The 23,893-nt window shown below is 36.2% G+C and overlaps 1 long non-coding RNA gene across 1 annotated transcript in view; it reads right to left on the bottom strand.

Annotated features, from left to right (window-relative positions):
• Nucleotides 1-17,409, bottom strand: part of LOC138711552 (uncharacterized) — a 92,832-nt gene extending 75,423 nt beyond the window's left edge. Inside the window, exon 1 of the long non-coding RNA XR_011335376.1 lies at nucleotides 17,369-17,409. This is a non-coding gene — a long non-coding RNA (uncharacterized lncRNA). The remainder of the gene's footprint in view (nucleotides 1-17,368) is intronic.
• Nucleotides 17,410-23,893: the final 6,484 nt, after the last annotated feature.

The following is a 23,893-nucleotide window of genomic DNA, read 5'->3' as shown; positions in this document are numbered from 1 at the left end:
AAATATAAATGACAGTCGAGAGGAAATTAAACGCAGAATAAATATGGGAAATGCCTACTATTATTCGCATGAGAAGCTCTTGTCATATAAGTTTGATTTCATAAAACTGAAAGTTAGAATTTTATAAATCAGTTATATTACCGATTTTTCTGTATGCTTGTGAAACTTGAACTTTTACTTTCGTGTGCGCACAACCTTTGAGTAGAGCCACGTTTCCACTATTGCAACTGCGCAGGAATAATGAGATGCAAACAACAGTTGCCACTTAAAACTGCAGATTCTCTTGCGCAAATCTCATTTCTATTTGCGCACATATTCATTTTGGATAAGGAAATATCACAAAGGAAGGGATGACACTACAACCATGTGTGAGGAAGAGAGCTGCCGAAGTATCGTTACGCGGATGTCAAGATCAGATTTTGAAATTAAATTGCAATTTATTCGACCAGGAAGAATTTTTTCGTGAAGCAGTTTCAGCAATTACCACACTGGCCACGTGTGTAAGGTTTTGAGCCACTGGTGACGGCGTTCCAAATATAAGATCCACTTTCAAATTGTCAGGTCCTACTATTTCACGCTATAAAAGAAATTCCCGACGATTGTGAAGACTCTCTAAACTCAAGTAAAAGTAAGATTTTTCAATTATTATTATGTTACTAAATTAATTTATTGTAAAACATACCAATAAACAAAAATAAATAAGACAATAGAGTAAAAGCCTTTTTTCTGCAATCAAGCTCTTTTCTTTTCAAGAAGGAGCCCAATAATTACCTCTCATTTGCGGACATCGAAGGGACGTAAAAATCTATCCGCATCTGGGAGGCGTCCTTTATTGGGAGGGAGGCTCCCCAATCTAACAGTAAATTCATAATATGCATTATGTATCCCTTCACGCTTTAAATGAAATATATTACTGTAGTTTAATTCTAAATACAGTATACTGTACTGCAGTAAATTCTTTGCAACTTTGAACTACAGTAGATAAGACCGAAAAAGAAAATACAGTACTGTGCCATGCAATTTTATTCTAGGTTATGCAGTACTGTAATTTACAGTTTTCAACTTAACCTTTACGTTCAGGTGCCATGTCTCTCTAAACAGAAGTGATTGAAGTGAAGAGAATAATCCTATTAACCCTCTCATGTGTTGAATACAATTTCACGATCGCGGACTCATCAGACAGGTTATATTTCATGACTTTGTTTATCCACCCGCTTCCAGCTAACAAGGGGTAGCCGGCTGGGCTAGTGGTAGCCTACGAGTCAGAGTCCTGCAAAAGCGGTTATGAAACAAGAAACTTACATACGCTACTGAGCGCCTGGCGTTATAGGCAGTATGCGGAGCACATCTGCTTCCGTAGGTTATTTTACAACGCTTTATCAACATCTAGGTTATTTAGCGCCTGAATGAGATGAAGGTGATAATGCCGGTGAAATGAGTCCGGGGTCCAGCATCGAAAATTACCCAGCATTTGCTCATTTGGGTTGAGAGAAAACCCCGGAAAAAACCTCAACCAGGTAACTTGCCCCGACCGGGAATCGAACCCGGGCCACCTGGTTTCGCGGCTAGACGTGCTAACCGTTACTCCACAGGCGTGGACTCTGCTTCCGTACTGCCTCAGTTCGAGCTGATTCGATCTCTCTGTGGGTGGACGGCTCTGGCGTATAAAATGAAGATCACAGTGAACCATCCAGATATTATAGCTGCGGATCATCAAGAGGAACAAACAGCATGTAGCGAGGAACTACAGACGTTGTAAAGCGTAAATTGCAGAAAAAAACTTTCGGTATCCACAAATTACCAAGGTTGTAATTTTTGCTTACACAAGAAAACTGAATTATAATATTACATTAGTGACACACTTAAAAAGCAGTAAACTCAATATTAAAAATTAAAAAAAATTTTATATCCTCTTAAACATACTACAACCAATGCTTTTATTATGTTTACTATGACAAGATTCCAGCAACTAATTTTCGTGCAATCGAACTCTCAGTGAGTTGTCAATCATCTGGCCACTGCAGAAAAGTCGAACCACAGCTATGACAAATACTGTCTATGGTCCACTTTGACGTGCTTGACCTAGGGAGACAGACCTGAGTTCGTTCACGTCTTACATCTGTATTACAAGAAGGAAAAGCAGTGTGCAACTAGCGGCGATGTTGCCGGACTGCTGAAACTTCCAACTCAGTTTTCTAATAACCGTGCATTTAATCACAAAACTTAATATAGGTTTTCCATTCATTTAAGTGAACCTTATCGTCCCATTCAATCTGCAGGGTTATTTCACTTCTACCCTGTATATGAATAGCTACTATTTTGGAGGAATGCATTTAGAGTTATAATGAAATGTATATGATTATTTAATTTTATGTTTTGTGATAAATTGTAATTCTATTTTGGATTTATTTACTTATTAGCCTATATCTCACATTGTGCATTATGTTTATTTCATACTAAATTGGTGGAAAGATCACAAACAACTCTAGCAAACGAATATTGCCCATTCCATGAATGTGTCTCCACCGTGCGTAACTTTAGTAAAACAGATTTATTTATTAAAGTGCCAAATTATTTGTATTCCTATTTGAAGCAAACATAATTTTGTAATTAAACAAAATAAATATCCTTCAATATTATTACTCCGTTTGTATACTCAGAAAATGTTAAAGAGTTATTGCATGATGACATGCACGTGGTGTTATTTGGAGATCGTATTTTCTTCCCCTTCCCATTTCTTTCTGTGTGACATTTGTGTTCTAAATAATTCACGATCTTACATCAACTTATGTAATATCGATTATTGGGTTATACAGATCGAACAAGATTCAGTCAATATGTGACGAGAAAGAGTTACGACGTAATCCAATGATGAAGTTATGACGTATACTGTTTAACAGTGGTATAGAAAAACGTCAGCTATATAGCGTTTATTGGTAAGACAAATATACATGGCTTGTGCACGTCTTGTTCTGTGAAAAACTATAACATTGTTTAACATATCTATAAGCAACTTTTGTTAGTAAAACTCTAAAAGTTTAAAACGATACTTATCAAGTTACTGCAAGTTCAGAATAATAAAGAACATATATGTGTTATAGTGTCGAATCAACTGTAAGAGTATTTGCAAACACTTTATTTTTCAATAAGACAACGTAAATTTCCTTCAATTGTTACTCCGGTTGTGTACTCGAAAAACGTCAGTTTCATGTAAATGTTCTGCCTACTCTGCAATACATGAGGCACAACCGAGGATCCGGTCCGATGTTTATTCTAGCCGCTTGTAGCTCCGACCGGTTGTAAGCGCTGTTTTGCAGGTCTCTACTACGAGACCCTTATTGTCTTCTTTCATGTTAAGGAACTTCTGTACTAAATTTTCCATTTTTGTAACACATTAGATCTTGAAATCCAAGTTCTGTCCGTAGTCAGGAGGTGAAGCAAGCTTTAGGACTGTGAAACAACTGTCCGTGTCCGTGTCTGAGAGTGTCCGTACACGAGAGTTAAATTTATTATTATTTCTATATTATTCCAGTTGGGGCGTAAAATCTGTCCGCATATGAGGAGAGTTCGTATCTTAGGGGTGTCCATAAGAAGAGGTTTCACTGTATCTGGTTAAAATAATTTATGATTAATTGGATTATCGGGACAGAGTACAATACGTTTAGCGACAGGAGGGCAAATAACCATTACTTACTTACAAATGGCTTTTAAGAAACCTGGAGGTTCATTACCGCCCTCACATAAGCCCGCCATCCATCTCTATCCTGTGCAAGATTAATCCAGTCTCTATCATCATATCCCACCGCCCTCAAATCCATTTTAATATTATCCTCCCATCTACATCTCGGCCTCCCCAAAAGTCTTTCTCCCTCTATAGGCATTTCTAGATTCGCCCATACGTGCTACATGCCCTGCCCATCTCAAACATCTGGATTTAATGTTCCTAATTATATCAGGTGAAGAATAAAATGCGTGTAGTTCTGCGTTGTGTAACTTTCTCCATTCTCCTGTAACTTCGTCCCTCTTAGCCCCAAATATGTTCATAAGACACTTTATTCTCAAACACTCTTAATCTCTGTTCATCTCTAGAAGTGAGAGTCCAAATTTCACAACTATACAGAACAACCGGTAACATACTTATTTTTTAAATTCTAACTTTCAGCTTTTTTGAAAGCAGACTGGATGACAAAAGCTTCTCAACCGAATAATTTCTGACATTTCCCATATTTATTCTGCGTTTAATTTCCTCCCGAGTGTTATTTATATTTGTTACTGTTGCTCCAAGATATCTGAATTTTTTCAGCTTTTCGAAGGATACATTTTCAATTTTTATATTTCTATTTCGTAGAATGTTCTTGTCACGAGACATAAACTTATACATTGTCTTTTCGAGATTTACTTCTAAACCTATCTCTGTACTTGCTTCAAGTGAAATTAAAATGAATGGATGAATGAATGAATGAATGAATGAATGAATGAATGAATGAACAAGTGAGTGAATAAGTAATTGAGTGAATAACTGAGTGAATAAGTGGATAAATAAATAAATAAATGACTAAATAAACAAGCGAATATATAAGTGAATAAATGCATGAATAAATAAATAAGTGATCAAATAAATACATAAGGGAATACATACATGAAAAAATAAATACGGGAATAAATAATTAATTAAGAGGATAACTAAGTAAATAAATACGTAAATAATTAAATAAATTAACAGTGCGACAGGTGTATACAGACAGACACGTTACAAAGAACACATCACAGCCATGATCAAATAACAAACCACTTCCATATACGCAGAATACATCACAAACGCCAACCACAGCTACAGAAACAGAAACACAGACATGGAAAACCTATATCTCCAACCGAAAAACCAGACAGAAACTGAACACACTAGAACAATACGAAATATACAGACACACAAAAACACACTCACATCAAATCCTCGACACATAACTCAATTTCAGAACACACACACACACACACTTTTTGACTCCACATTACACTACACAAACACACCCCCACAGGAAACGCAATCAGAAAGCGCAAAGAACACTTTACATTCCAAGTGATATACTGTTAAAAGTTGTGTGATCAATATGTATAAATTAATTAATTTGGTTTTCTTCGCTTCCGCGTGAAGCTTATGAAAGTGGCATTTGAAACTTTTAATTTTTTAGTTGACTGCTTTCGTAAATCCCAGCTCATACATTTCTGCTTAAAAATTGATGGGCATCCCCCCTTTTCTGACGGTCCATATAATTCGGTTCTGAGGCTCGCCACAGACCAGGATAATTCCTGTATTCTTCAGTAAACTGTACGCTTTTCCCATTAGACCACTTCATCACACTCCCACATACAGATAACCTATGAAAAATACTCGACAAACTAGTCGAATGCACCGGAGCTATACAAATGTTTGGAGTGAAAACAGCAGCTCCTACGGAAGCCCTGAAATCAGCCGGTGAAGAAGCCAATGTCTGCCGGTGCAGAGAGGGGGACTCGCGCATACTTGCCAAGGATTGGGCGCACGCAGTTTATTCCTGCATCTCGCCTAACTGGCAACTGCCTGCTTCTGCACCAGCTGATTTCAGTCTTGCTAGGAGCTGATATTTTTCATTGTGAATATTTGTAAAGTTTCGGTGCATTCGACTAATTTGTCGAATATTTTTTCATAGGTTATCTGTGTGTGGGAGTGTGATGAAGTGGTCTAATGGGAAAAGCGTAGAGTTCAATGAAGAATACAGGAACTAACCTTGTCTTTGCGAGCCTCAGAAACGAATTATAAAGACCGTCAGAAAAGGGGGGATGCCCATCAATTTTTAGAAGAAAAGTATGAGCTGGGAATTGGGAAAGCAACAAAAACAAAGTTAAAAGTTCAAAATCCTAATTTCAAAAGCTTCACGCAGAAGCGAAGTCAACCGAATTAATCAATTAATTAAACAACTTATTTACGTGTTTTTTTATTTTTTATTCACTTATTTATTTACTCATATATTTATTTATTCATTCATTTATACATTTACTCCCTTACTAATTTAAACATTTATTTATTTATTTGATCATTTATTTATTTACTTATTTATTCACATTTATTCGCTTATTTATTTATTTATACGCTTATTTATTTATTTATTTATCCATTTATTCACTCATCTATTCACTCAACTACTTATTCACTCCTTTATTCAATGACTTACAGATCTACTCACTTATTCATTCACTTGCTTATTCACTCGTTTATTCACTCTATTTTCACTCACTTGATTATTTACTCATTTATTCAATTACTTATTCACTCACTTATTCAATGACTTACAGATTTATTCACTTTTTCACTTCCTTGCTTAATCACTCACTTATCTATTCGCTTAGTTATTCACTCATTTATTTATTCACCCACATATTTATTTATTTATTTATTTTCTTACTTATTTAATATTTTATTTATTCACTCATTTATTTATTCACTTATTCATTTATGCACTGATGTATTTATTGAGTTATTTATTTACTTACTTAGTTACCTCTTCACTAACTTATTTATTTCTTCATTAACCTATTTATTTATTTATTTATTTATTTATTTATTTATTTGGACATTTATTCAGTTATTTATATATTTAACTTATTAATTAATTAATTAAGTTATTTGTTTATTCACTCATCTATTCATGTATTTACTTATTTATTCATTTATTAATTTACGTACTTATTGACTTATTTATTTATTTATATTTATAACATTTTACGAAATAAGAACAAAATTGAAACCATACAAAATTAAAATAATACCATAATGCAATACACTCAAATATAATATCTGTAGATTGGAATACGACATAAGTATGGCAATTAGTACAGATAGTTAATAAGGAGAACGTAAGGAAAGATACAAAGACAGTATCATGAAATAATAAAGAACGAAATTTAAATAAAAACAAACAGAAAAAGTAATTCACACCGTGCGATACCCTGAAGTACTTGCAGCTGCCTATCCCTACTACTCAAACTCGTATTCCTTCACTAGCCGATATGTGAACTCTCGGACTGTACTTCGTTGCATATTGTCTGACAGGAGATTTAAACTTTGCCGGCAGAGGAGGAGAGAAGTATAATTGCTATTCAGCCAATGGTGCGGTCTGATTGCACGCTTGTCTTAAAACTGGGCTCTCTGAAGCGTTCTACCCCGTGGAATGAGACCTGTTACATTGGTTGAATAGCAGTTACACTTCTCTCCTACTCTACGGGCAATGTTTACTTCTCCTCTCAAACATTATTGTATATTAATACAAACTTGAACTCTTAAGCCTGGGTGGTCAGTCGTGAATACCACCGGCAGGACAGGTCTAACGTTTACTGACACTCCGAACCTTCTGGACTTGACGAGATCTGTGATTATACCGTGAAAATTCTCATTATAACTAGCCTGCACGAAGCTGTATTAATGAAGTAGATTTGAAAATAATAATGTTAAAAAATAAAACATAATAATTAAATAACAATAATTAACAGTTAACTGTAGTAACGTCCGAAGACTATCCCTTTAGTTGACGTCGTACAAACTTTTGTCCAATATTCTTTTGAGAAAATTAAATTCATATGTAGATGAAATTAATGAGGAACCTCAGTGTGGTATTAGGCGTAATAGATCGACTACTGAACAGAATTTTTGTATTCCACGGTATTGTAGAAAAAATTGGAGTATAAGGGTACAGTAGCCTATATCAGTTATTCATAGATTTCAAAAAGGCGTATGACTCGGTTAAGAGATAAGTTTTATATAATATTCTTATTCAATATGTTATTCTCAAGAAACTGGTTCGATTAATTAAAGTGTGTCTCAGTGAAATGTACAGCAGAGTCCGTATAGGCCAGCTTCTTTCTGATGCATTTCCAATTCACTGCAGGCTAAAGCAGGGAGATGCACTATCACCTTTACTTTTTAACTTCGCTCTAGAATATGCCATTAGGAAAGTCCAGGATAACAGACAGGGTTTAGAATTGAACGGGTTACATCAGCTGCTTGTCTATGCGGATGGCGTGAATATGTTAGGAAAAAATCCACAAACGGCTAGACAAAACACGGGAATTTTACTTGAAGCATGTAAAGAGATAGGTTTGAAAGTAAATCCCGGGAAGACTTAGTGTATGATTATGTCTCGTGACCAGAACATAGCACGAAATGGACGTATAACAATAATTGGAAACTTATTCTTTGGAGAAGTGCAAAAATTCAAATATGTAAATTGGAGCAACATTCGGGAGGACATTAAACGCAGAATAAATATGGAAATGCCTGTTATTATTCGGTTGAGAAGCTTTTGTCATCAAGTCTGCTTTTAAAAAAGGTGAAAGTTGGAATTTATGAAACAGTTATAGGCTTATTACCGGTTTTTCTGTATGGTTGTGAAACTTGGGATCTCACTTTGAGAGAGGAACAGAGGTTAAGGGTGTTTGAGTATAAAGTGCTTAGGAAACTATTCGGGGTTAAGAGGGATGAAATTACAGGTGAATGTAAACAATTTCAAGAAGCAGAACTGCTCGTATTGCATTCTAAAAACCAAAATATACCTACTAATAATGTGTGTATGTTGTAAAAATTATAAATTGATAGATTCAAAAGTTGAATAGTAATAGCAAAATGTCTTCACTCATACAGAACAAGCATGCGTTCAGACTGTCCTGTCCCCTTCATTCTAGAAGATGAATTATGCGATTCATTCGAGGAAACAATAAATTTTTTTGAAATTGCTAATTACAATGCACATCTTTACTTCTGGAGCTGAGCGATGCTTTTCTAAGCTGAAAACAATAAAAACGTGTCTTAGAAACTATGAAGGAAGAAAGATGAAGTTATCGTGCGAAAAATCATTCGTATGCAAGATTGAAGGCTTCAGTGCAAAAGTGAGGGACTCGTTTGCCAACGGAAAGGAATGGATTTCAGTGCCGTTTTCTTTTTATCCAGATGCAGATGTCTCACTTTAGCACTTTGGCGAGTATCCTGTGTTCCTTACAATTAAAAATGTTAGTGATTACTTAAATTCCTTTCTTAACATGCAAATGATATATTTTATATAAGCACAATTTTAAGTTATAAAAGCGTTTATTGCTGTTTTTGATTTATATACTAGATGCATTGATAACTGCACATCTGTTAGAATAGCTGGCTTAATTAATGTGTTTCGTTTATCATAATGTAAACGTGAGCTGTGATTATTATCACCTTTCAATTGGGTGATTTGCGTGCAACCTTTTTCCCACCACCAGAATGCCTCACTGGCCGCCACTGGTATTAACAACAGAGTCCTCTAACGAGCGGCAGTAACAGTAACACGAAACGACGTATTGAGTTTTGCGTTGAGCAGTAGGGAGGATACTTTTAGCATTTTTTTTTAAGGTTAGTAATCTCTCAAAGATACTCTACATTTGAAATATAATACATTGTGGTTAGCATCATTTTCATTGAAAGAAATAAAGAAAACTGTGTTAGTTTTATATAAATCATTCTGCATTATAGAGAGCCTGCAAGTAGGGATGAGTTTTGGTGGGAACAGTAGAAAGGCGGATGTTCAATCGGCTTCAGTGGGAAAGGGATGAATGATTTCCCGGTGTTACAACGAGAAATGAACGACAGGAATTGGGTGACTGCCCTCTAGGGCAGCCCAAGACGGGAAGTGCAGCGACCACCGCCCATGTCCTCTTCGCTTATTACAATAAGTCCGCCGTTGTGGCTGAGGGATTAGCGAGTCTAACTCCGGGCCCGGATTCGATCCCCGGTCGGGACGAGTTGCCTAGGTGAGGTTTATTTCAGGGTTTTTCCCTCACCCCTATGGACGAATATCAGGTAACTTTATCAGACGATTGGAACCCCACTCATCTTCGCCACTTCTTCCCTCCCGTACCATCCTTTCATTCATCATCCGTTACTTCTTCTGGTTTTCAGATCGCTCTACAGGCGGCCCTCAGAAGCTGCTGGCTCTCTGGACCGGCCCCCGTGGATTGTATTCAAGTGATGATGGATATCTTCTGCAACGGAACCAGGGGCAGACCTTCTCGGGGGAGGACTTCCGCCTGGGACCGTTAAGGAGCAGGAGTGGCACATGGACCCTGTTGGCTGTAGGGACCGGTCGTTAAGGCGGTCAAGTGCTTAGGTCGGTGCGCGTAGAGGATCGGTGGGCACGCAACTCATCCCATTCAGGGAGGTCTACAATAGACCTCAGGTCGCAGTGCGTGGGGTGTTCCCTCCCTCCCTCCTAACAAGAAAAAAAATGCTCTGTGTATTACTGGTGGATTTTAGCCGACCAGCGAGAGCCGAAAGTTCGTAAAAGCTATGATGCCCGCTGACCTTCCTGTCTACTAGTATCGCACCAAAACATTTCTGTCTCAGCCAGGGAAGGAGTTAAGAGGTGGTCTGCAATGACTTAATCGAGTTATTAGCGCTCTAAAGACGCTCTGTAGTTATTAATATAGCAGAAAATAACTACGAGAAATTAACCCTTAAACAGTCGCACCTAACATTAAGAGTCGTGCGGAATGTTGCTGACACCCCAAATATTATAATGGGTTCTCATGGACTATCTTCTTAGTGAACAATTAAAATATCGCTCTTTTATTATTTTTATACAATTATATGAAATACTTTAATTCCTATCACAATGTTATAATTACTGTACAGTAATGGTAATATTTCAATATTGGCGCACACGTAATATTATAACGAGTACTTCTAATCAGAATTTACTTTTCATCTTTCTTTCCAGACCACTTTCTTGATTTTTCTGTGCGTACAGTCATTGTTTAACATCAATTGCTATCATTTGTTACACAAATATGGTCAGTTTAGTCACTGTCACCAGTGGCGTAGCGTCAATGTAAGCTAAAAAGCTCAGGTTCCCCAGTTAATAATAATTTAATAATAAACCTGCAGTCTATGGACAAAATTATTTATTAATTTTAATAGAATTTATATTTACGCGTTAAATATTGTGATGCGGCAGATCAGGATGATTTGTGATGCAGCAGTAAACAAGAAGCCTGCACACACCAGCTTCCAAGCAGACTGGTTTCTTCTGTGTAACCCACCCCGCAGATTTTCCATCTCTTTCTAACTAAACTACCCTGGTCGCAAGGCTCTCAAGAAGCTAGCTTTGACACTGAAAATAAGTAGTTTCCGAGTTATCCCTTTTCGTCAGTTGTGGCTGATATAATAAATAATGAGCGAAATAACAGTTCCTGACACTAATTTACTTGAATTTTTAGGACAATTCTATTATCAAGACTGACTTACGAACAAAAGTGTGATCTAAGAAACAAATGACCGACTCCCTTGCTGTCAATGAAGGACAAAACCGAAAGACACATGCATACTTACGTAATGATACTAATACTGTATCTATTGACCGTTAATATTGTGATTTATCTAAGTATGACAGGGAGTGAGCTAATGTTATACGTATACGTGTCTATTTGTTAGAGATATGTGTAAACCGTGAAATCATATTTTACTACATACCATTTGAGGTCATGCCTTATTGGTTACTCACGAGGTTCCAACCAATCTTCGACTGCTGACTTGACATTGACTACTATTTATTTTAAGACTATATTTTTGTAATACGTTTCCTCATATTGCACGAAAGATAACTTGAATTAGCTTCCCCTGCTCAAAATTTCATGCTACGCCACTGACTGTCACTATTTTTTACGGCTGGATAGCTAATTCGCAAAATAACCAAACATTACAGTTAAACATTTTATTTCGATACCGCAAATACAACATTTAGAATACCGCACAATTCATCTGATACCAAATTTATTCTAACCCATTCTGTACTGGTGAAGATGGCGCTGATGAATGTGTTCGATGTTCGGTGTAGATGGCGCTGAACAGGGGCGGGGGTTCGATGTCTCCATAACCACAGTTGAAAGGAAGTGTTGTTGTTGTTGTTGGAAGGAAGTGTTGGCTGTGATAGGAAGTGAATTTAAAGTGAAATGTCATTCATAAGAAGGGTCACAAATCGTGGCGTGGAATGCATTGTTAAGGACATTTTCAAATATAGAAAACAGCGTAAAATGAGTACGGGAAATATTTCGTGGAGGGCACGGAAAAGAAATATGCCGCAATTTTACAGACTAATGCAGGAGTTAGTGAAATAAGGAGACTTGCACGAAGCGCTAGGGCTGTTGAATCGAATATTTTGCGGGCAAATTGTAAAAGAAAAGCACGTGAAGAAATTACTTTACAACACAGTAAAATAATACGAACAGAATTATCGAGGTCAGATAATTTTAATACTCAAACTACGACTAGCGTTGCACGGAGCCCGGAGGAACCAATGTCCACTCACTCTGCAATGTAAATAAGGGATTAGAACAGTTAAACAATTTAAATATTTTAACAAATCGAAGCGAAAAGTTCTGTTTTGTAGATATCGAAAACAACTTGTGAACGAAATGTTCAGTTTCTTTGTAGTAATTCGCGTAATATATTAGCGGATGGAACATTCTGCATCTCACCAAAACACTTTCATCAGGTTTATATATACATACTTATACTGCATTGGGTACGTCCAAGTTGCTTTTTGTTTACTGATATCGAAAACTGTATCAGTTTACGAATGTATGTAGAATCGCATTCGTGATTTGTGTAGTGTTGATTTTAATCCTGAAATCATAATTTTAGATTTTGAAGTTGCTGCTCATAATGCAGTCAAAGAAGTGTTTACTAACATAACCATTAAAGGCTGCAGTTTTCATTTAGATGAGACGTGGTATAGGAAGGTACTAGCCTTGGGACTTCGCTATGAATATACCAATCCTAATTCAGAAGTAGGTAAGTTCCTGGAATATACGTTTGGTTTAAAATATGTACCTCCATGCAGAGTAGGGGACGCGTTTGAGTTACATAGCATTGCTCCTAATCACAAACAGTTAACGAGATTCCTAGACTATGTACTACTTGAAAACTATGTAAGTGAAGATGCTACACTGTGGGCCAGAAATCAGAACAACAAATGGGGCAGAATCGTTCCATCGTCATTTGAAGCGACAATTTTACAAACCTCATCCCTGTATCCATGAATTTACGGAGTGCTAAAGCAACTGCACAGTGTGCTTTAAAGGTAAGTTGTTGTACAGCTGTCAAAAGAAAAAGTGGCCGCTCTCCTGAAACAAAGTTCCCTTCGGGTATCTTCGCTACAATTCGGAGACAGGCGATGTTACATGTTGTTGGACCACGTTGCCTGATATCTACAGTTATAATTGAAGTATTCTGTGTATTATTCGACAGCGTAATGGTAGCGTTCAGGCCTCTTATTCATGAGGTCTTGCGTTCGACTACAACCACGTGCTTTTTATGTTCTTTTTTGTTCTGTTTTTGAGAGACCCAAACTATACATAATGGCTCTCTTTTCTCTTTTACGATTGTTTTAGTAATTAACATCAGGTTCATTAATATATTATGCCATGACTTTATCATTATGATATTGTGGCTGCAAATGGAAAGAAAAAAGATTTTATTCTCAATAAAAATATCTTTCGTGGCATAAACAAAACGTCGGCCTTAAAACATTCAAACAATTAAGCGTTCAAAAAACAAAACAAAAAGTCACAATTCACTATTTAGTCTATCTTCCTCTTATCTCGATCATCTTGCAGTCGAGTGGGCATGGAATTGACTAGTCTTTGCAAATAGCGACTGTTCTTAGACACGATATTCCAGGCATTCTGAACATACATACATAAGTATTCTGTCCATGGGCAGGTCTTTCATTGCAAACCCAGCAATCTCCAATCTTTCCTATTTTCTGCCTTCCTCTTAGTCTCCGCATATGATCCACATATCCTAATGTCGTCTATTATTCTTTTCAACCAGAGAGCCAACCAATTCCTTTTTCTCTTTCTAATCATTTTCAGCATCATTCTTTCTTCACTCACTTTTTCAAACACAATTTTATTTCTTATTCTGTCTGCCCACTTCACACGCATCGTTCTTCTCCACATCCACATTTCAAATGCTTCAATTCGTTTCTCTTCATTTCGTCGTAATGTCCATGTTCCTTCCCCATACAATGCCACACTCCACACAAAGCACTTCACTAGTCTATTCCTTAGTTCTTTTTCCAGAGGTCCGCAGAAGATCCTTCTTCTTCTATGCAAAGCTTCCTTTGTTCATGTTAGCAGTTCTTCTTGGGAAGGATAAATGCGGTAACTTCCCGTTGCTTTCCGCACACCACTATCTCTTTCGCATCTTATTAAATTCCAGGGGGCCCAAGCGTGGAGATGAGGAGAGTGGATTTGACTAATTGGGCCCTCCGGACTTCACCGAAACTCACGGCATGGGTTAAATATTAATTCTATCAGGATGTTTGACCCGATCAGAGACCGGGAAATCTCAATTAGCCCTTGCCCCCCGCATCCTGGACTAGCTTCTACGAATCATCAGAAAATCTTAGAGTGTGATTGGGCCAATTTTTCCGAAAATGTTTCCACACTTTTGCCCTCGTAGCTCAGCGGACGAACGTCGGAATTTAGATGTCAACGTCTCAGGTTCAATTCCTCGTTACTCCTTTTCATTTTATTGTGGTTCAAGATAGTATAATGTAATAATATAAAAAGAAAAACTAATACCATTATTATGCAACTGGATTTTTCCAAACCTAATATTAAATTTATGTTATTTATATCGCTAAAGAACGATTACAATATAAATAACTTGAATATTATTTATACAATATCACTAAAGAACGATAACAGAATATAAATGATAAATATCGGTTTGTTTAATTAATATATGATATTATATGATACGTATTTAATTATCTCAATAAAATAACCTATTTTACAAATAAAGATGGTTATTTGTGTTATAATTACTTACATAAAATACAGATTATTTATATTGCGAAAGAACAATAACAATATAAATAACTAGAATATTAGTTTATAATGCTAATGAAGAAAAACAGAATATAAATGATATCTTGAATATTATATATATCGCTAAAGAACGATAACAATATAAAAAACGTGAATATTATTCATATCGGAATTTCACAGATTTATTACAGATGTATTTAAGAAATTGTAGAAAAATAGTAATTTGCAACAGTGTCCTATTTATTCTTCTTGGAGCCAAATTTGTAACTTTTAAAAGTGTGGTTACTATGTTGAAGTGTATGTGTTGCAACGGATGCTTGATTTGTTATGTATGTGAGTCAGTTATGGGATGCTTGATGTCGTCGCAATGTCGTAATTATAGTTTGATTGTGTTTGTGTGACTATTGTGTATTAATTTATGATGTATGGTACGGAAAGCTGCATATTTGTGTTATAGAAGTGTTACGTATGTGTGTTGTTAATGTTTTTGTATGTTTCAAATTGGTAACTGATATTTGTTTTGCAATCGCAACGCCTAATTTACGGATTGTTTATGTTTTGTTTACATCGCGTAAGCTAATTTAATTTTCTTTTCTATTTGTCTTTATGCTTATCTTTTTATGTATAAAACTATAGCCCTAACATACATATGTAAAATGGGGCTAACCCCCATTGGAGATACAATAATAATAATTATTATTCATATCGTTATAAAACGATAACAGAATACAAATGATGACTTGAATTTTATTCATATCTCTAAAGAATGATAACAAAATTAAATAACGAGATATCCATAAAGAACGATAACTGGATATAAATGATAATTTGAATGTCATTTACATCGCTAAAGAATGATTAAAAAATAAAATGAAAACTTGAAAAAGGCTCGAACCCACGACCTTTGAATCATTAAACAAGCACTCTACCGCTGGTCTACGAGGCGCAGATATGGAACACTTTCATAGTTCGGGAACTGCTTGTACAAGCACATGCATCGTGTAACATCGCCGCGACCCGAAGTGGACTTTGAAAATATTCACTGTTCACGAGTGCGGCCACTTTTTTTTTTTTTTTTTTTTTACAACTGTACATGAATTAATTTTATTTAAGGATCTATTAATTTGGGGGCTTGAAATATTTTGCGCATTTGTAATCCGTCGTTTTGCGGGAAAGAAAGTATGGAATTTTGCGGATTAGCAGTACCAATTTGCCTAAAAGCAAGCCACCGATTTTTACAACAGGAGCGCGGGGTGTTGGCGCCACCCCTCACTACTTAAACCGTTATTATCTCAAGTGTGCGAATACCGATTTCGAACATGTTTTCGGTTATTGTCGCCTTACCAATCGTAAGAAAGGTTCTGAAGCTTCAGAAGTACAGGCGTACTCAACATGTAGTAACAGCTCCGTGTCTGTTGAGAACACCCCGCGCGACTGCTTAAGGGTTACGTTTATCCTGAAGCCGTAATATTTTAGGTTATGCTGATAATTATTATGGGAACGACTATGAAAATAACGTTTATTAAAAGCTAGTGAGGTAACTTATAACGTTTGTAACCCGACATAATTAATGAATTTGCAATATTACATTCCATAACACGACCTGAATTATCCCACCACATTTAATATAATTTCCTATTAGATCTCATGCTTAACTGGGGGAGGTTTAGCGTGGCTAAGATTGGGGGCATGGAAGGGTAATAAAATTGTCAACGAAGAAGGGGAGCGTCTTTGTCCATTGTGCGAGGAAAAGGACTCCTGGAGACACATTTTATTCCGGAGGAAATATCTACCAATCTCGATACTAACTCAGAATAGGAGTTCGCTTGCATGTCTTGACCTCATGGGGAATAGAGTATGTGAACAAAAGACTGCATTATTCCTCGTGAGGGCGAGATAGATTAGAACTTCAGCTGTTGAAGTTTGTGATGCGAACTGACGAAGGGACAATAGTAACTACTGAATTAGACACCTTTATGCCTGTGTTTATAACATTGCTCAATAAATTCATCTATTTATCATAATTTCCTGGAGATACATGGTATGTTTCCAATATTGGGCATAACAAGGTTGTCTTTTTTCAAAATTTAGTTTTAAATTAAAGACTATAAGCCCTAGACATTTTTATCAATACTGCTGCCACATGCCTTTTCATCAAACTAAATTATATTGCTGTCAATTCGTTCTCGAATAACAAATTGTAATAATTGAAGAGAATGTGTATCTATGAATGATTATGAATTGAGGAAGGTGGATAAACAGTATACAATAACTCGTATTATCCATTGTGGATCAAAATTGAACTCTTAAAGTAAGGTATATAGTCCGAAACTGGCAGCAACATCTCTCTTCAAAAATTAAATCTGTCTTCCAAAATACTTTTTTTCATTTAGAGGCTTAGTGGTGCTACTATTTAGGACGATCCTCTAAGCAACACAATATAGGTATTATTACTTATATACAGTGTTCAGTTACTTACGACTTTCTGCACGAGGAACAGGTAACCTTTTTCATCATTCTCCTAGAAAAGGAAAATAAAGTATTAAAAATTATCCTGCAAACACAGCACAGCATCAGCAGGACTTAGGCCTAGTGCTTTAGCACTAATGCTAATAAGAACAAACAAAGAAAACAATCTACAACCATGTTTCGTCTGAAGAACTATATAAGGTCTAATATTCAACTGTTTATATTAATCTTCTCAACGTGTTATTGGTCTCCTTAGTATAAGCTAATTGTGTCACTTTCAATATCTGTCCAATTGCTCTCACAAGGGACACCTTTGACCTCGAACGATCGGAACCGCACGAAAACATGCTTAGAATAGCAATCGATCATAAACACAACAGTAGTGGTGTGTGTCATTTCCATGCAAAACTCCGCTAGCGCCATTAGACAGTGGCATATTGAAGCTGCACTGACCAGTGCTGCAGTTGCTGAATGGTATCACTGCAGTACGTATCTGTCTCTTGGAGTGTTCGCAAGCGGGTTACTGTGTACAGTGCAGTGATGTCATGAAGAGGATTAATCCTACGAATGTGGTCCAAATATTAGGGGCAAAGTTGCGACGTGCTGAATATGGAAATGACATCGGGGCCGAGGATATGGAGTTCGCGGATATATTATATACCATAATAATTCAGAAATATGATGGGGATGACACAGAAATACATGACATTACGCTGGATAGATATATTAATTTTGAAGGAGAGGAGGAACCTGAACCCGAAGGTGGCTGTTCAAGCAGTACACGACGTTCATGTCCAGAGCAACAGGAACAGCCAAGTCAAACGAACTCTCTCCACCCAAAAAGTCGAGGTCCAGTGTATTACAAGATACTGATGACAGCGTACTAGAGAACATTTATGAAGACTACTACAATCGTGGCTTAAATTTCTATAGCAAACTAATGAAGCGCTATAAGTGCATTAAAAGTAAATCAAATTGCTCATTAATTCTAAATTATGTGCCTAACAAACGGCGAGCAGGAGCTCGTTTCAAAGGAAACAGACTGTCGCAATTACAAGCTACATGTAATACCGCAATTTGATAGTGCAAGGATCTACAGTTCACTATTGGCATCTGCAGATGTGGGCACTGGAAGCGGCTAAAATGGTTGGCTTGGACAATTTCAAAGCTTCCATTTCCTTTACGGACCATCTCAAGCGTGAATATGGCATTTCATCCGGGCATATTACTGCATTTGTCACACGTAAGGACGTAGAGGACGATAATAATACACGTCAGAAGGCACAACAGTTTGTGGAGGAAGTGAACATGTTTATAAGAGAGGAGGGTGTGAGAAAGGTGATGTTTGGAACAGTGATCAGAGTCAATGAAATGTCTTCAGCATTAACACTATCCCACAGAGGAGAGAAAACTACAGCTAGTGTGTTGCAGTCTGTACATAGCTCTGCCCACAGCTACACAATTGATGTGGCTTATCAATGACGGGCAGACTAGCAAACAAGTTGTACGTCTGTTTTTAAGAGATGCAAGACACTTTCGGCCCAAATATTTGAAAGAAACTTGAAACAACCTGTCCACGAAACATTCATGTGGAGGCAAGCAAAAGTGGAAAAATGACTAAAGAACACATGAAACGTTTTCTAACTTCAGTCCTTGGCGAACATGTAACAAGTGAAAAGAGCCTATTGTTGTGTGATTCCTGGTCAGGTCATGCAGATCGTACCCTTCTGGGTGCAAGTTTTCCAAACAAAGATGTTATGCTGAAGATACTGCCACCGAAAACAACAAAATATTGCCAACCCCTAGATGTTTACTTCGTTCACAATATAAACTCTATACCAGAAGGATTACTGATTTTGTAAGACTTCAATGTGCCAAACCACAAGTGAAGATACATGATCGTTATTTCATCATGAAACTTCACTCTGTGATTTACAACCAATTTGCTGCACCTACGTATAAGCCTATGTTGCAGTATGCTTAGTTAAAGCCAGGTTATGACAGTGACATACCAACATCATCATTTGAAAATGTAATTAGTGTGGCTTTTGATATTGGTCTGCGTGAATGCGAAAGTGATTTGGATGTGATAACGTGGCTTTTGTGAGGCGTGCACATTGTTCTCTTCCACTTTTTTTAACCATTTCATCGAAATCCCGCTCTGCACTTCGAGGACTAATATAAGCGCTGTCAGGCGTGGCACTGCTGTATATGCGCTGTTATAAGTACTTTAAGCAGAGAGTTTTTGGCACTGTTGATTGAAAATGTAAATGATACACTGACGTCATTGAATTACGTATAATTTCCCTCCCATGGTATTGATATCTTGTTACTTTGTTTCTGTCTATTAAAATGTCACTTGAGGTAGAATGCAACGTTTAGCATGGAAATGACACACACCACTATTTTGTTTATGATCGATTGTTATTCTAAGCATGTTTTCGTGCGGTTTCGATCGTTCGAGGTCAAAGGTGTCCCTTGTGAGTGGCAACCCGCTACTGAAGTGGACCCTCCTGGTAAATACCTGGCCGAAAGGAAATTAATATTTTCAGATCTATAACATGTTCAACCCACAACAATTTTGATAAAGGTAATCTAGTTGCCTGTTTCTCCAAGTATTGTTAGAACATTTAATGACTGTTAAACTTTAAACAGTTTCTTAAATGTTTTTTATCTTTTCAACGCCAGTTTGGCTTCACAGATAGTTAACTATTCCTTAACTCCAAATATATGATTACAAGGAGTTAATTCATTTAACAGTTAGTTAAATATGGCAGATGATATTACAGCTGTACAACCAGAAATTGTGAAATTAAAATTTTGTGTCTCCCTTTCGGGAATGTTTCGCATATGACTCGTAATATAACATTTAAAGAATACTTTGGACTGTTTAATAGATCAGTGTTAATGTAGGGATAATGATGTTTAATACTCAATTGATTATAACATTGACTGTTAATTTTGATGCTGACTTATTATTATATTGAACATTTAGAAAATATGGGACCTGAACGTACATGGTAACCAGGAAAGATGAATGCTATACTATGTTTGATATTCAATTTGTGTCAAACCGGAAAGAAGTAAAAGAAAAATATTAATCAATCACTAAAAACAATTCTAAAACGAATTAATAAAATAAGATTTTAAAAATATATAGGTCTCAAAATGTCTCAATTGTACCCAGACTTAAATATCCTACAAATAGAAATCAGACAACTCAGTCTATTTCAGCTGTTATTTTAACTCTCAGATTATATGCTATACTGTTTCTTTTCAACTAAATAAAGGGAACGACTTCAGAATTCCGCATAAGTACATATGTCGTTATTGCTTTGTAGAATTATTTATTTTTGGTCCAGAGGACATATTTTTCCGTGTGAGTCAGTTCCCTTCCGCGGTCAGTTTCCACAGATGAATTGCCTTCTGGTCGATTAAAGTCCTAAGATGATAATATTCCCACTTCCTCCAGGCTAAATTATATTTAAAAATACAAGTAGCCATCTTCCCTCCTCATTACTGTACACGGAGTAATATTATTTATAAATACAAGTAGCCATCTTCCCTCCTCATTACTGTACACGGAGTAATATTATTTAAAAATACAAGTAGCCATCTTCCCTCCTCATTACTGTACACGGAGTAATATTATTTAAAAATACAAGTAGCCATCTTCCCTCCTCATTACTGTACACGGAGTAATATTATTTAAAAATACAAGTAGCCATCTTCCCTCCTCATTACTGTACACGGAGTAATATTATTTAAAAATACAAGTAGCCATCTTCCCTCCTCATTACTGTACACGGAGTAATATTATTTAAAAATACAAGTAGCCATCTTCCATCCTCATTACTGTACACGGAGTAATATTATTTAAAAATACAAGTAGCCATCTTCCCTCCTCATTACTGTACACGGAGTAATATTATTTAAAAATACAAGTAGCCATCTTCCATCCTCATTACTGTACACGGAGTAATATTATTTAAAAATACAAGTAGCCATCTTCCCTCCTCATTACTGTACACGGAGTAATATTATTTAAAAATACAAGTAGCCATCTTCCCTCCTCATTACTGTACACGGAGTAATATTATTTAAAAATACAAGTAGCCATCTTCCATCCTCATTACTGTACACGGAGTAATATTATTTAAAAATACAAGTAGCCATCTTCCCTCCTCATTACTGTACACGGAGTAATATTATTTAAAAATACAAGTAGCCATCTTCCATCCTCATTACTGTACACGGAGTAATATTATTTAAAAATACAAGTAGCCATCTTCCCTCCTCATTACTGTACACGGAGTAATATTATTTAAAAATACAAGTAGCCATCTTCCATCCTCATTACTGTACACGGAGTAATATTATTTAAAAATACAAGTAGCCATCTTCCATCCTCATTACTGTACACGGAGTAATATTATTTAAAAATACAAGTAGCCATCTTCCCTCCTCATTACTGTACACGGAGTAATATTATTTAAAAATACAAGTAGCCATCTTCCATCCTCATTACTGTACACGGAGTAATATTATTTAAAAATACAAGTAGCCATCTTCCCTCCTCATTACTGTACACGGAGTAATATTATTTAAAAATACAAGTAGCCATCTTCCATCCTCATTACTGTACACGGAGTAATATTATTTAAAAATACAAGTAGCCATCTTCCCTCCTCATTACTGTACACGGAGTAATATTATTTAAAAATACAAGTAGCCATCTTCCATCCTCATTACTGTACACGGAGTAATATTATTTAAAAATACAAGTAGCCATCTTCCCTCCTCATTACTGTACACGGAGTAATATTATTTAAAAATACAAGTAGCCATCTTCCCTCCTCATTACTGTACACGGAGTAATATTATTTAAAAATACAAGTAGCCATCTTCCCTCCTCATTACTGTACACGGAGTAATATTATTTAAAAATACAAGTAGCCATCTTCCCTCCTCATTACTGTACACGGAGTAATATTATTTAAAAATACAAGTAGCCATCTTCCCTCCTCATTACTGTACACGGAGTAATATTATTTAAAAATACAAGTAGCCATCTTCCCTCCTCATTACTGTACACGGAGTAATATTATTTAAAAATGCAAGTAGCCATCTTCCCTCCTCATTATGTACACGGAGTAATATTATTTTGTGAACACACTGTGAGAAACTATATATATCTTATGGTTACTTATGTGACAATTATATATCTGAATAATCAACATATTCACCAGTTAAATGGGCAAATAAAAGTGCTTCTACGGAACTTACTACTAATACCTGTGAAAGCTTTCACGCCAAGTTCAATTCATGTTTTTATGTAGCCCATTCAGACATTTGTACTTTCATTGAAGTTTTAAAGAAGATGCAAATAGACACAAAGATAAAAATAAATTCTGCTATGAAACAGCCTGCAAAGGTTAAGCTTCCTAATATTAATAAGATCAACACACTTCAGTATATCATCAATAGTTGTGATAAAGGTGAACTGTCTATTCTGGGATATGTCTGCAGTCGCCTGTCGCAATATTCCAAATGAAGTCCTTTGAAGCTACATGGATATCCAAATACATAAATATATTTTCCATTTTATCTTACCTTATTAATATCAACAAGTTAACGTGTGGGAAATGAATGCTATTTCTTTTATTAATTTTACAAACAATGGAAACATAATTTTAACCACACCATAAGTGCAAGTTAGTATAAGTACTTATAAGTGGTATTTATTTAAACTTATGGCAGTTCGTAGTCTGTAAGTGGGACGGGAAGTTGTTTCCACTTCAGATGGGAGGGAGGGAATTGACCCATAACCTCCGTGAAGTTGATTTCAGATGGGAGGGAATAGACCTTTACCTCTTCGGGAGGGAACAGGGCCACGCATTTGGGAGGGAATCGAGCAACTCCGATCTTTTTATGTACTTCTTATTTAGTCTACCCTTGTGCCACCAGAAAAACAGGTGTTTTAGTTATTTTAATTTGTACAGTCTTTGTACATAAGCACTTACGCGGTATTTCTGAAGTATAGCGAAATGTAGCCGGTGTCAACAGGGTTTGCAGTGATTAAATACACCAAAAATGTTTCAGCAATAACGGCTTCTTTGAGACGACATTACTTACAATTTTCACATGGACCTGAAGTAGGAACAATGATCGGAGAGTATTATGTGAGACCGTACGGAATTTTCCTGGAGTATTGGGTATAGTTACTCCACCCATATCCCTCTATTGTCACCTGGCAGTCACAATGCTGAGATTTTTCGAAACAGAAATACATATTTTACATTTATAACTGTAACCTTACTTTATAATTTATTATTATTCAGCGTTTGTGATAACTTTCAGCACAAACTTCATATGTCAACTTTTTGCTTAATGGGTCATGGCCTACTGTAACAAATTGTTATTTTATACCCGTTTCATGACTTCTCTTCACTAAAGAATATACTGTATAATTTCAGCCAATCAAAAATTGCCTGACATATGTAAAATCAATACCAACAGCTGTTGAATAGCTAAA

Source organism: Periplaneta americana, chromosome 13, assembly GCF_040183065.1.
Source record: "Periplaneta americana isolate PAMFEO1 chromosome 13, P.americana_PAMFEO1_priV1, whole genome shotgun sequence".
NCBI classification, from domain to species: Eukaryota; Metazoa; Arthropoda; class Insecta; order Blattodea; family Blattidae; genus Periplaneta; species Periplaneta americana.
This window is presented reverse-complemented; position numbering and strand designations above follow the sequence as displayed.